A 15,683-nucleotide genomic window follows, 5' to 3' on the forward strand; every position below is an offset into this window, starting at 1 on the left:
CATTGTTTGTTACTTCCTGTTTTATTTTGATAGGCCCTTGTCTTTATGTGTTTTTAGTTTTGCTTTCCCTTAGTTAGTCAGATTTCATTCAGCTTTGTTCACTGGAGTTTCTCATCTCCTTACTTTACTGGTGTATAAATATTATCTGAGTCTTCCTTTGTTCTTTGTTGCATTCTCCTGTGTTTTCTAGGAAGAATTTTGAGTTTGGATTGACCTGACCTGCTTATCTTTGTATTTTTGTTAGTCTGCAAAAAAGCTATTTAGAGTTTTACTTGGTGCTTTTGGAGTCTAACTCTGCCAGCCACATAGCCAATGTGACAGCCGGTTAATTGAAGGATTAATAATTAATCAAAGACACCTTTTGGGCTCTTTGTATGGTAATTGCCTGAGTTAATGTGGCCTGGAGCAGGCAGCTAGTGAAAAAAAGCAACATAAATCTACAATAGCGTGCAAAAAAGTCAAAAGCCACCCCTCATTTCTTTATATTTTGTTAGGAAAATGGGAAATAGGTGTTGTAGAATTTTGTTCTGTTCTCAAATATTTAAGAACACACTGGACATCATGCTGAGCTCTGAAAAATTCTTAGCTAATAGCTCTTTGGGAATCACTTTGTTGGTGCAAAAATACAATTATGTCTGTCAAACTATGTTATCTTTGACATTTTTCATAGATTCAACTAGGGAAATGGGAATTAGTGATTTATGCAACATGCTGCTGGTGCTTAAAGATATTTAAAATTGGTTCTTTATTAAGTTATGTATCCACCTGAGACAACACTAGTTCATCCCTAGAGTTATGAGTTTTGCATGCTTGAATGAGTCATAGGTCAGCCTTAAGTGGCTAAACAAACAAACCAAAAAATTGCCCTAAATAAGGTCAAGCATAAGGACTGGAGTGTGTTAACTCTCATTCAACCACAGGCTCCGGGTTTAACATGACAGCATCTTTACCAGCAGCAGGGCTGCTCTCCCATTACTGACCCTGCACTTAGGCCATTCCTTGAAGAGAAAATGTCTCTACGGCGATCAATACTGTGTCACATTAGTACAGTAATGCACAGCAGGGAAGTAAAGCAAGATTTGAATTAGCTGTACAAATTACAGGGGCCAAGGTAATTGTGCCTGTGATTGATGAGGATGTCACACAGATGATAATGAGTCACGTCACACGGCAGTACTGCCTGCAATACCCTGTGAACTCAAGCAACTCACTATAATATTTTATTTTTATGTTATGAAAGCACTGTTTCTGAGAAGTATCGTTCCTACTCAAGTAAAGACTGTTCTTAATTACATTTCAAGGAAACCACATTTTCCTCTCCTGTGAAATACTTAAGGAGGCAGATGGGGTGGAGAATACTGGGGGGTAGAGAATTCACTTAAAACAATTGTTGTACACTATAATTGATGAATAACAAGATATTTTGCTGTAAATTCGACACTGATGGACATTCCCATTGGTATGACTGGCTAATGTACTTCCATGTTCTATCCAAGTTCTTGCTGAGGAAGCTGAGGCGGTAGACCAGGTCATCTACTAATTAGCAGGTTGGTGGTTCCATCCCTGGCTGCTCCAGTCTGCATGCCAAAGTATCCTTGGGCAAAATACTGAACCTATTGTTGCTCTTTCATGTGTTCATCAGAGCGCGAATGTTAGATAGAAAAGCACTTAGGCATAGAAAACAAAGCTTGTCTGAATGTGTGTGAATGGGGAAATGAGGCATGTTGTATAAAGCGCTTTGAGTGCTCCAGTAGAATAGAACAGCACTATATAAGGACCAATCCATTTATCAAATTGCTGCATCTCTTTGTAGGCAGACTGTGCCACACTGCACAGCCATTCATAGTATACTGGTAATGCTGCTTTGTTGGGCTATTTTAAACATAGCTCTAGAAGGGATATTATTCACAGCATTTTCACTCAGAAATCAAGAGTTTTATATTCTTAAGCTTCATTTTTCATTTGGTCAGGTCCAGGTACAGAACAAATTGCTTTGTTTTAGGAACAGATCAGGTTTTAGGTTAATATAGGTCTTTTCACAACATTTACCCCTTTTTTAGCTTTCTGTTACCAGGTAATGAGTCTAATATGATTGCTTGCTCAAAATTATGAGAGAACAGAATGAAAGACAAAGAACTTTGCTCGTCTTAGTAAGATTAGAGTCTTTTCCTGTTGCTACTCTCACCTTTGGCCAGACCCTTCAGCGATTCTGTAGGTGAACATGTGGGTAGGTGGGCGAAAGTGTCAGCTGTATTCATCTGCATAATTCAGACAGTTGGATGGAAAGGGATGATGCCCAACAGGGTCATCACTACCGACCATCTGATCCTGTCTCTTCTTGATGCCTGTCTCTTTGAAGCTTTATATAATGATTATATTATACATTCAAGTCCAGTTCGTTGTTAAAAGCTACAGACTTTATACACACTTTTGTTGTGAAATAATAAACTACTTCAAACTTTGACTCATGTGTGCTCTACGGGAATGCATGAAGTGATTTATATTACCTATCTCCTAGATACATGTTAAAATAGCATGCTATAATTAGGATTTTTTAAAATATATATTCAGCCTATGTAATGGCATGTCCATCAGGTGTTAATTATTGATCACTAGGTAAAGATAGACATTGAGATATAGGGCGTATTAGCATATTTCAAATGGGACTTTTATCCTCAAAAGGATAGTTGTGTGGTGTGATAGTTTAGAGATTTTACAGAGGTTGGATTATTTTTATTATATCAAAGGATTAAAGTTTTCGTATGATATGAAATTACTTTCATTTTTTTTCCACCAAATGTACAGGTCAAAACTGAACTAAATAATATTTGCATAGTATTGATGGATCAAAGAAGAAATTTTTTCCCAGCTTCCCAATTTTAGTGAGCTAAATTGGCTTTAGCTCATTTTATGTGGCACAACTGTTTTGGTCACTACAGTACACTACATGGTACCTACAAAGAACTAAGATTAGTATTTAGAAAATAATGATCTATAATGATCTAAAGAGCCAGAGTTAAAATAAGCGAGAATACTGGACTTTGGTTTGTCAGATTTTCAGACATGATGTCAACTGTGTGTGGAGCAGCAGGATTGGACCGAAAAGCAGACTCGCCAGGCAGGATTTAACACAAGAACTCAGATTTATGGCTGGACTGTCAAAGAAATGCAAAACTAATCTAAACTGTGAATCTTGAAACCTGAACTAACACACAGAAATACACAGCTAGGAATGAGGGAGAACACGACACTGGACTGAGGGAATCCCTGAACATGGAACAAAGACCTTCACAATAAAACAGGAAATGAAGGAATGCAAGAGTGACACATGAGTTTGACAGAGGAGTGGAGGAAAGGCAGACGAGAGGGAGCGAAGGAACAGAAGGGAGAAAAACCGACAGGCTAAACCCTAAAAGACGTAAGGGCTCATACAAACACATAAACACAGACCCACAGAGAGAGACACAGAGGGCAAAGACACACAGGGGGACCTAATAATCCAAGAACTAAACAGGGAATATAAGAAACTCAAAATAGAATAACTAAGACTATAAATGAACCCTTATGAAAACATAATACAAAATATCACTAGAGTACAAGAAACTCAAAATGCTGGGTCAAAAGGACCCAGAACCGTGACACATAAGGCTCTAAATTAATGAAACTATCTGCGTTTCCTTGGTTTGTATATAGACAGCTGTTTGGTAGCACATTCCCTGTATTCATTTCACAGGGTAGTTATATGTCAAATGACGGGGATTCAAACCTTTTTATGGTACAAAAGCTACTGTTTTGCTAAAGGAAATTGAAAGGTGTAGTTATTTTTGTGTGCTTGATCTTATTGCATATTTATTTGTAGGTGTTTCTCTTCCAGGTGCAAAATATGGTAATTAGAGATTTTTCATGAGTCACATATTGAGATGTGCTGAAGTATTTCTAGGGTTACTGTCACGACTGGGGCAGCAGCCGTGTGATGTGTGGAAAGGAGGACTCAAATGCAGCACTTACTAAGATGTGAGGGTGGTTTATTAAGAATGCAGAACATAAAGTGGGGATTGCAAAACAGAACTAAGGATAAACTAAACTGGGAGAAACTAAACCATAGAATAGCGAACCCGAACACGAAGGGAGGACAGCAGGGAGAGCACGCAGAGGATTCACGGAGTAATGCAGAGAAACACAGAAGATGAATACAGACGAGGAACACAGGCAGGCACACACTATAAATACACAGAGGGACACTGGCAAATCACACACAGGTGGGAGACACAGCTGGACCTGATTAACCTGATGAGACAGGGGAACACTAACACCAGGGGCCAACAGAGGGAGCACAAACTCAGAAACCCATCCAAAACCCCAAAACACAAACCATCCCAAAACAGCCCACAAATAATAATAATAATAATAATAATAATATTAATAATAATAACAACATCAATAAATACACTAAACACAAAATCACTGAGTCACGGACTCAGGACCATGACAGTTACTCATTCAAACTAGTCCAGAAAACTACAAGGTTCATTGACATCTGCAGATACGTGGTCATACATTGATTGAGGGAGCGCTTGGTTTGCTTTTGCTTTGTCTTCTTTTGGTGGCGTGCACATTTTCAGTGTCACTCGATCATCTTCACTTGTGGGAAGCTGAAATTGTTATTGAGATTAATATGAATTGTGCGACCCTTGTCTGCAAAGACTTGGCAGTTACTCACTGAGTGGCAGTAAGCATGAAAAAGTGCATTGCAAACAGGAAACAAAGACTGTTTGCCTTCAAAGTAAGAGTTGCACCTTTTGAAACCGTATGGTGGAAGTGGTAAGGCATTTAAAAAAAACTTTGTGTTGAACTTTTTCAAATTTCACTAGCGTTTGGTTGTAGTTAACCACTTTTTGGAGATAAGTTGACATCTTTCATGCAAACAACAGTGACTTCAGCAATCTACTATCAACAAAAGCAATCAGAAGGAGGATTCTGGTGCAGTACCTTCTTTGTGGCTGATTTCACCTAGCAACAGAAAACAACCACTTGCCAGCCAGCTTTTTTCCTTAGCAACCACAACAGTTGTTAAATGCGTGCTTTACACGTCTGTTAAAGGCACATATTCTGAAGGCAGAAGATGTGAAGGCAGATGTGGTATGTGCGTCAATTAAAATGCTCCTCCGTGAAAGAACATGCTGATCACATTGAACTTCAAAGTCACATATATCGATTGGATTGCACTTCAAAAAAACCCTGCGGTTAAGATTTGACACTTGCCCTAAGTCTGTCTGGTAAAAGTTGAATTCAGGACATCTTTTTTTTCTGTTTATACCATGGCCTTCTGAGTCTTAAATCTTGCTTTCAGGTTGACATCTTAAAATCTGGGAGAATTTTAAACACAGTCCTTTGGTGTCTGGGGTCTCTGAGGAACCACTGTAGCATAGGCTTATTATGCTTGGTCAAGAAATTATGTGATCATTATTAGCTGTAAACCTGTAATAACCTGTAAATACATCAGCTACATCTATAAGTGACCATATTGACACATCTGTACTTAAGCTGATACAAAGAGATTCATCTAAATAGTGTTAGTGCTAAAAAAGTCAAACTGTTCCTTAATAAACAGACACGAGAAAGACGACTGTTCCAGTCTCCAGAAAGTGAAAGCAGCATCTAATTTACTTCTCACCCTGCACGTCCTCCTGTGATGAACTTGTGAGGCATCTGATGTTGTATACAGATTATGAGCCTCATCCTGTAATTCCTCTCAGCCGAGTGCTCAGTGGAAATCTGAAATCAGATCACTCAGCTCCTTAATTACAGTCTGACTGCATTAAGCCCTCCCCGTGTCCCACAGGCAGTAAAGTGGCAAGAGGGGGCCTCAGCCGTCATGTTCGACCCTGGACTTGTTCAGCAGAGGCCCTTTCAGCCCTCACCCTGTCACTCTTGTCAGCACAGCTCGCCTTGTGCATGGTAACACATGACAGATCTGGGAGATAGAACAGCCAAGCCTCACCCTTCTGCCACACTAATGGTTTATAAATATCTTCTTCAAAGAGCCGAGATGGTGTGAGGGGTAGCATGGTGGTTATGGGCTCTGTTGTGGTGTAACATTGCAGACCCATTTAAGCTCTCAGCTTGCCTTTCATTCCCTGCCACGAGGACCCAAGAGCTGGCTGGAAGAGGGGTTAGGAAGTGCACTGCGGGACTCGAGATGGACAGCTGGGATGAAAAGGCTTCTGGCTGGCATCCGCTAATTCAAATCAGACAAACCAAGTCACCACAACAGCTACTGTGGTCATATTCAGCTAATTTTTTCACCAGTTTGGAACATTTATACAAGTGATACATTAATGCCAACATGTACAGATGTTACCCTTTTTTTTCAGTTCAACTTGCATAAGTCACAGAAGTTGTCCTACAATAGAAGTCTTTGTTTTCCCACATAAACACCTATATCCCCTGTGTGAGCGGTATTTGCATGTGATCAAAGCCTCAGCCCACTGCACCCTCCTTCTTTCTCTGACTATAGAAAACTGTTCCTCTGCTTCCCAGTTTCTTGTATTGCGCTGTGTTCACAAAAAAGAGCATTGCAGTTAAATGTTCTGTATGTCAGGGCTGTAAGAAGACATGTAGGGCTTTCAGGATAAGAGTCAAAGGACAAAAAGCCAAGCGTGTGCAACAGTTCTCTGACTGACCTGTTGTTACACATCTTAAGAGAGGAGGGGAAAGAAGAGAAGTACTACGGTGAAAATTTACTCATCTCTATTTAGTTTTCACTGATGCGAGCTTTGTGAATAATGATGATTATCAAAGGTTGTAATGGTAGTAATCTCATTTTAGATGATTAAGCGTACAATATATCACGCAGCGTTTGCCTCAGTGCTTTAGAGGCAACTGATCCTCATATTTACCTTTGTGTTGGCAGAATGCAGTGTCAGAGAGGACATGAAGGGTCATGGCTCTCCGGTTTTTATTGCTTCTCATGTTTAAGGAGTCTTTTTTCAACTGATACTGACACCAACTGGCTATGTTAATATGTACAGCTTGCTACACTAAATGGATCAAATTCCTTGGCCAACTACACATTACACCTACAGGAGCTTTTTAAAGTTTTTGTGCTGATGTTAATGCCAGAGCAGGTTTGGAACTCGGCAGTTAGTGAGTCAAAAGTTAAAATAGAAATAGTCATTAATAGAAATCATAACACCAAAGATGTCTTTTACCCCGTCAAGTCAATTACCAGCCAAACTGGGAAACATACAAGTATGACAGTGTGGTGGCAAGAATATAGTTACGTAGGTTTTAATTCTCACTTTTCTTGATAACCATAATAAGAAATGATCCACAGCCACATTCTTTGAATTAAGAACATATTTAAAAATGGTATGTGAAAATCTGTGACTTGTATTACTTGAACTCGGGTCTGCCATAAGTTGTAGAATGACTGATGGTGGCTCCACCACCTGTCACTCTAATGTCATAACGCAGACTTTTCGTCCCTTTTAAAAGTGGAAAATAGCGCTCAATAATTTGGATTAAAATAAACGTAACTGTGGTTTTTCTGACTGATTTGATTTACAATTTAATCTTTTAACGTCAAACCCAGTTTAATCCTCAGTTCAACAGCTTTACATGAGATGGAGCATACCACGAGATAACATAAAAAGATGGTGATAATCACTTAAACTTTAACTTAACATTAGGTTGGGTTAAAGTTAACCAGAAAACTTCAATACCATTTTAACTCTTTGGTCAGCCTGGCCGTTAGCTTAGCTTAGCCTAGCCTAGCTTAGCTTAGCTTCCGCCTGCTTTAAATATATGGTTAATGCTTTAATCACAGTTCATACTTTAATCATAGTGGACAGTATTATATCTGTGTACATAGACCACAATCAGTATGTAGAGGTTTCTCATGTGATATCATGTGGAATTTGTTCGAGAACTAGTTAGGAAAAACCAGAAACCTCGCTAAGTGAAAGTGATAGCAAAGCGCACACTGCATCAAAATCCTTCTTTTCATTGTTTTGGTCACTATCAGATTGTTGTGGTTGCCTGATTATCAGAAACAGAAAACATAGACCTTAAGTAAAAGCCCTGCAGCGCTGCAGCCAACACAAAGTGCAGCATTTCCTTTTAAGGTACCTAGTCTCTGTTTCTGGTTTTCATCATACTTTTTAAAGTTCACTTTACTTCACTCACAGAGTAGAGGATGCAGTTATTGTTGGCTACCAAAGCAATTGCAAAAAGGTTTTCCTGATCCAGTGGGGGCAGTTTGACCAGTTTGGTTGCCAGATTGTGACAGACTGGTTTCTAGGCCTGTATTAATGTTTACTTTCACCCGAATATTTCCACATTCACTCAAACTAAATTTAGTCCAGTGGGAAACAATGCTGCATGTTCTCAGCTGCCACCTTTCTAATGTGAGTGGGCCGCTGCATCTGCTACGACCTCAAGGTGATACTGTAAAAACAGTCTTCAGTTTTGTATGTGTGTGTGTATATTTGTGTGTGTGCATGACTACACGTGTCTGTTTTTGCATGTGAGAGTAAAATCATGCGACTTTGCTGTGAGAACCAGAGGGAGGTTGTGGGAGTTGGGAGCCATGTGTGCGAGGAGAATCAATTTAAACACAATCAAAAGTTAAGAGGGATTAAAGCTACTGTGATGAGATAGCACACTCAAAATGGTTTAAAATAGCTGCAGAGATTACACTAATGTAATCCAATTTAAAGGAGCCTTCCCCAAATATTTATTATTGAAGCACCATCTGCTTGAAGCCTGTAGGGTCAGTCCAGTATGCAGTTTTACACCAACAAGGCTATTTTGTTGTCCTACATTCCTGCTGGTCCTGTCTGTCAAAAAACAAAATCAGAGAATAACCCATTTTTTTTCTGACTCCGCTTTAATCTTTGTTCATGTTTGTCCTTGTTTGACTTAAAAAAAAAAATCTGGAAAATCACTTTGCAATGGCTTTCTCACTTGCTGAACTCCTCGATAAAAGTAAAGCTCAAGGTCATTGAGATCTGTTAATCAGGCAGTGTGATGAAAGATTGTAATGAGCAAAATGAGTCTGGTGTTTTTAATTTTCAGCTGAGTGTATAGAGAACTCCTACTGACTAAGATCTTGTTGAGTCTTCACTGTGGGTATAAATAAAATAGGAATATGACTCTTGAAGACTTTCCAAACGCCGTTGGACCTTCTGGATTAAATTCTGAAAATCACTGAAAGTCACTTCACAGATTTCAAACTAACCATATTACAGCCGCTCCTTTTCAGATAATCATTTGTGGGAGAATGATGGCAATATGTATCACATAATATAATGAGAAATTATAATGAAATTTGGACACCTCCCTTAGATTACTGTATACACTTACTAGACACTTATTAGGTATGCCTTACTAGTATCAGGTTGGGTCCCTTTTGCCTTATAATTCTCCATAGAGCTGTGTGGTGTGAATAAGGCACGGCGGGACCACAGGTTGTTGCTTTGAGCCATTTTTATTTGCGCCGGCTGCAGCTCACAGGCTGGCAGCCGCACATCACACCACAACCCAATCCTCCACCAACCCATGAGTCCCCATGTTTTAACAGGCGGGTGTGATTGCGGATGCCATGCAGGTGCGTCCGCACGGCACCACCGACCACGCCTCACCACACACCCCCATCGCCTGATTGAGGCCGGGGAGCTATCCGGCCGAACCTACTCCCCCAACCAGCTTCCAACCCACTGACAGGGCTGTGTCTCTTCTGGAGGCCGCCCACACCTCCAGTGGTGGCAGCGACGCTGGTCCGGAGGCCGGCCACGCTTTCAACAGCGGCGGCGATGCTGGTCCAGAGGCCGGCCACCTGGCAAGCCGGCACGACCCTGCAGACACAGTCGTGAGCCCCTGCTCTCAGGCGGCTGGGCCAGCATCCGTTGCTCCGGAGCAGTTTGTGCCTCAACCTCGCACCCGGATCGAGCAGGCTCCACTGGCGCGGGGACCTCCGTCTCCCCACACGGTTCTTCCACCGCTCCCAGCTGGAGCGGACCCTCGTACACCTCCATCTCCGGCTGGAGCGGCTCCTCCTCCTCCAGCGGGCACGGACCCTCTCCCGACCCGCTTCCGTCCCCGTGTTTCAACAGGCGGGCGTGATTGCGGATGCCGTGCAGGTGCGTCCGCACGGCACCACCGACCACGCCGTTTGAGTACAGTGAACTCATTATCATGTTCAGTACACCACTTGGAGATGATTTGAGCTTTGTGACATACTATATTATCTTGCTGGAAGCAGCCATCAGAAGATGAATAGGTATGCTGTGGTGTTTAAAAAATGCCCAGTTGATATGATGGGGCCATAACTGTACCAATAAAGCATCCCTAGCATCCTCTTTTGCCACACTAGTCATCTGTATGCCTTCTATTGGATTCAATCCAGTCAATCTTTGGATGGACCGAAGTGGCCTTCGTCTTTTCCTCCTGCCTGGCAGCTCCGTCTTCAACATCCTTTGTCTCATAAATTCATTATTTCTCCTCTGCACATGTCCAAACTTTCTCACCCTTGCCTCTGTAACTTGTCTCCCAACTGCTCAACTTGAGCTGTCCTTCTGATGTACTCATTTTTAGTCCTGTCCATGCCGATCATTCCCAGTGGAAATCTTAACATCTTCAACTCTTCCATCTCCAGCTCAGCCTCCTGTTTTTTCCATTTTTTTTATCACCACCGTATCTAAACCATACATCATAGCAGGTCTCACTACTATCTTGTAAACCTTCCCTTTCATTCCTGGTTCTCTCAGTCTGTCACAAATCACTCCTGACATTCATCTCCACCCACACCTCTCTGCCTGCACTCTCTTCTTCACCTCTCTTATACGCTTGTCTCTCACTTAGGATGCTTGACCCCAGGTCTTTAAAATCATCCATCTTCTTTGCCTTCTACTTCTCACAATTTCATTTATTCACCTGCCTCTTCTTCATTTACATACATAAGTGCTCGCGGATTCAGCACCATATGACCTTCCATTTTCTGTTTTGTGTTGCTTCAGGGCATTTTCAGTGGTTTTATGGTTTTAATGAATGTAAATGAAAGAAACAACAGATTAAACTAAATATGTAAGAAGGTCAGTGGTTCTGACTGGCTCCTCCAGTTTTCTATAGATAAGAGTTGTACACATTAAATAGGTGGTTTAAAAATGTGCTTGTGTGAGTTGGTGAATGTAACCTACAGCATAAAAGCTCGCTGAATGGTTAATAACATTGGAATAGTGATTAAAAAATCCATTTACCATCTAATTAAAATTCAAATATATTGTTTGTTTGGTCATTTTACAGCAAAAGCCCACCTCTGCTGTTTTGATTATGAAAAAAGGGGGGGAAGAGGTGGAAATCAAGAGTTAATATCAGCCTCAGCTAAACCTTTAGCTCCAGAGAGAGACTCACACGAGGGAAAGACATGGGTGGAAGCAGAGATTACTCGGAGAGATAGAGTAAGGCTGGTTAAAGAGGATCAGTTTATCTTCACACAGGCCTACATGGCTACCTGAGGGCTTGGGGGCGGAAGGCGGGGGAGCGACTTTTAATCCTTCACTTGATCATAACACAGCAAAACTAGGTTTGGATGCCCTGTAAGACAAATGCTAATTACACGTATCTGAGTAAGTGAGGCACTAGTTTGTGTATTTTTAGACACTTGCCGAGGCTGCTTTTTCAACATTTCATTTTTATATAAGTCTGTGATTACTTACTTACTGCGTTGCATCTGTTTACAGTTATTTATTCATCTGCTGGGACTTAAATTTAGCTGCTCTGGCGAAATGATGGTTTCCACTGGGGTTTTATCTACCATCAGAGGATCTCTGGTTTCATATGAAAGTGCTTCCCCCTATGGACGACTGTCGGTACTACAGAAAAACACATTTGGTCTCCTAATTGTGCTCCAGCTCCAGCATGCGTGATACGATTGACTGGGTTTGTTGTTCTATTCTGTTTTGTTAGTACAGTTTCGTTGCCATCTTAAATGCTTTTGCAGCTGAGAATCCACCAAGATGCCCCTCGGGAAAAATATTAATATTATATATATTTTTTTAATGTTGTTTATTCAAAAAGGAAAGAATCCTATTAGCAGAATCAAAGCGTGGCTAGGCTGAACAATAGCCTTTAGGAAAATATAATTAGGACAAGGTTAGCTGAGGCTACCTAGTCTCATTTTCTCCAGTATCCTCTTTTATTAGTAGCTTTTCCAGATTTTTTACCTCTGGTGAGGGATTTAAGTTGATTTATATCCATATCCACATGTTGAACAGCCTTTGTATCTGAGTCTACTGACATACACACAGAGACAGACACACACACACACATACGCACATACACACACACAGACTCATCCCAGATGGAGACAGGCACGGATTAGTGAAGATTTTACTTCATTTAATAAACAATTGAATGACACAGTTCTGAGGATAAACCTGCTCAAAGAAGCACAAGAATAGTCTGGACTTAGAAGACTACAGGTTATTATTGTGCTTCATCACACAATCTCTGTGTATCATTCAGAAATGCTGTTTGCATGCACTGCTTCTGCAAGATCTCTGCAGCGATTCACAGCAAAAAGCGACCTGCAGAAAAAAGCTGGTCCTCTCTAATTGGGCCTTTTGTACACGCTGTATTTTGATCAGCATACACTGAGCATGTGACCATTTAGAGAAGTCGGAGATACGCCACACAGCTGCATCACAAACAAGACCATTTATGCAATAATATTACACAATTGTCGCAGCACGTACATATTGCTTTATTGATGGGCATGACAGTAAAGACGATAGCTGGTGGAAATGAAATCGGAGAGCTAACAGGATTTGCGAGGGAAAAATCTATGTTTCAGATCTGAAAATAGATGATTTCGCTGTACCCTGGGCTGCTGTACATTACCAATCAAAAACAGGCTGATCTGACGGCTGATGTGGGCATGGTGGTGGTGATGATGATGGCGATAAAGATATTAATCTCATGCATACATGCCCAATAGATGGCTTTACTCCTCAACACGGCTGGCACGAGCAAATGAGGAACAAAGAGGAAGAATGTTTTCCTTTCGTTTACATGTCACAGTATAAATCACAGCTTTTGACATCTTTACATGTGTTGATGAAAAATAAAAGCAGGGTAGATCTCCCCTCACTTGGTGACGTCCCTTTTATCTACAACCAACACTGTGTCCGCATTTTAGCATCCAGTATTTATGCGATTAGATGCCAACAGATGATGAGCCTCAGTTTGAGTATGAATGAGCAGCTCTGCTACATCTACTAATTGTAAGCGTGCCTCTGTAGGATTGATAGGTTTAAGGGTCTTATTAGTTTCAGTACAGCCTACTTAAAGGTCAAGGTTCACCTGTGTATTTGCACATTCACCCAAAGGGAGATCAAACTGCACTGCCCCTCATGTGCACCACGTGATCGCAATCCAAAAAATCCACCCGACATAAGAGGTTGGATGCAGGAGTCAAGTTGCTTTCTGCCTTGAAAAATATTTTCTAGATAATTTTCTTCTATCAAATATTTCTGATTGCATCATCTGCAAACAGGTTCAGCTGAGGTCACCCTAACCCCGTAACCACCCCACAGTTTTGTAATTGAAAAGCCTACATGTTGCTGTGATGATCGTGACCCTGGTATTGGAGGGAGAAATGACCGTGTGTTACATCATATCTGTGTACAGCTGAGCTCTTTTGCTCACATGAGGTGAGAGGATTGAGTCTGAGATTGTTGAGGGATTAGTCAGAAGGACTTACCAGATTCAGAGATTGAGAAATTAAGGGATAGGAGCACCACACTTGCGGGGTCACATTGTCCCAGGAGGAATAAGAAAGCACTGAGTCACTGCAGGAAAAAGTGCATGTGAAAAAAAACAAAACAAGTTCTGTTTCATTTTTTTTTTGGTGCTTTATACATGCACACACACTTTCCTCCTTTTCATCTGTGCCCACACCACCACCCTCTGACTAATTCTCCTGCCCCTGCATGGCTTCACTGTGGGAGAGAAGGAAGGCGTGTCTGCATGAACAGATGTGGGGATCTCAGCTGGACGTCTATGGATCATAACGCTGCCTCCCACTCCTGTCTGCTACGCCCTGCCATCCATTTGAGCGCAGGAGGGACACTTTTCACTGTTTCACTTGCAGCATTTAAAGGATATAGCAGCAGTGGGTCTTTTTCACGTCCTTGGCTTTAGTTTTTAAAGCAAGCTCCAAACTGGAGACTCAGACGGAGACCAGCTGCTGGGATCAGTTGATCCAGCTTCAGGTGTCTGGTTCAGGTGACTGGGCACCCTGTGAGTTCGAAAAGATCTCTTTTGTGTTATCATTTCCCACAACCTGTCTTCATATCACCATGACCGCTTCATTATCATCATTCCACCTCCTTCGTTTCATCGTCTCTGGTTTCTTTTCTATGTGCAAATGTATTTAAGCATTTTCCAACCACATCAGCTTCATCCGAATGTTAACAGTAGCGAGATAGTGGACACTTGTAAATATGACTTTTGGTTGATGATTTTAAGAAAGTACCTGAAATTAGTTTGAGATAAGCCAAAATTCTACTTTCTTTACCTCTTAAACCTTTATCAGATGAAGAACCAAATATAGCGTTTTAATTTGGATCTTAACAATGAAACATTGCTGGTGTGGGGTGGGGGCTGGGGTGGGGGGAGTCAAACGAGTGAAAAGAAAAGCGTTAATATCCTCCAATAAAAATAAAGGTTTGCAATTTTCATGTATTGATACGAAGGGTTAAGATTTTTTTTTCTCGTCCATCATTTGCTCGTTTTCCCATGCAGAACAGTAGAGACTTAATCTACTGTAGTGTAAATCTTTTATGAAGACTAAATTTCGGAATTTAGAGGCTGGGTGTGTGGTGATTTAGATCTTTGTTGATTTGGCAGCACTAATGTCCGCTTGTTTTGCCATAGATAATAACGTAAGAGATACTGATTTAAATTAAAATTGTCAAGAATGCTCAGATCAGACAAACTACAGTAGCAATATCCACCTTCTGCAATGTTATCATTGAGTTTTTACTACATATGAAGATGTTACAATGAAGCCGTTAAGTCTTTGGACGATTTTAGTTATTGTTTTTGTGCTATTCAAAAGTTTTTATGCCGCTAATTTTGGTTCATCCAGTTTAAAGAACGATGAGCGTACGCCACTTATGCCACCGTTTACTAGTCCTCCTGTTCTAGTCGTGGCCAGATTTTAGTGAAACTTACTTAAAAATACACAACTTGTGTTCAAGGTCAACTCACATTTGTCATATGACGGGCAATAACCTGGGAATTGTGAAGGATCATGAGATGGATGAGCTGCTACGTCTCTGATGTTCTGGTTTCCTGAGTAGTTCTTTTCATATTGAAGATCAAACCAATTGCTGCGAAAAAAGATGGTTAAAATCACTCAACTAATATCTCTTACATGGCCATGATGATGGCAGACATTTACAGAACAAAAACAAAAGAAAACGGATTATTGATATTCAGACAACTTAAAATAGAATCAGGGTGATTTTTATACCAAAGTATTATTAAAAATGATTGCTTCAGCTTCTTATATCAGTGAAAGTCAGTGCTGCTTCTCTCTTCTTAATATTATTATGTGAATATCTTTGATATCTTCCATGACTGCAAAATAATGATCTCTTGTTGGAGCCCTGCAAAAA

At 40.8% G+C, this 15,683-nt stretch overlaps 1 protein-coding gene across 1 annotated transcript in view; it reads left to right on the forward strand.

The window, feature by feature from the left end:
• The window catches only part of esamb (endothelial cell adhesion molecule b), a 57,057-nt gene that overhangs the window by 26,569 nt on the left and 14,805 nt on the right, over positions 1 to 15,683 (forward strand). The window lies entirely within an intron of this gene.

Source organism: Neolamprologus brichardi, chromosome 14, assembly GCF_056152115.1.
Source record: "Neolamprologus brichardi isolate AB-2024 chromosome 14, ASM5615211v1, whole genome shotgun sequence".
Lineage (NCBI taxonomy): Eukaryota > Metazoa > Chordata > Actinopteri > Cichliformes > Cichlidae > Neolamprologus > Neolamprologus brichardi.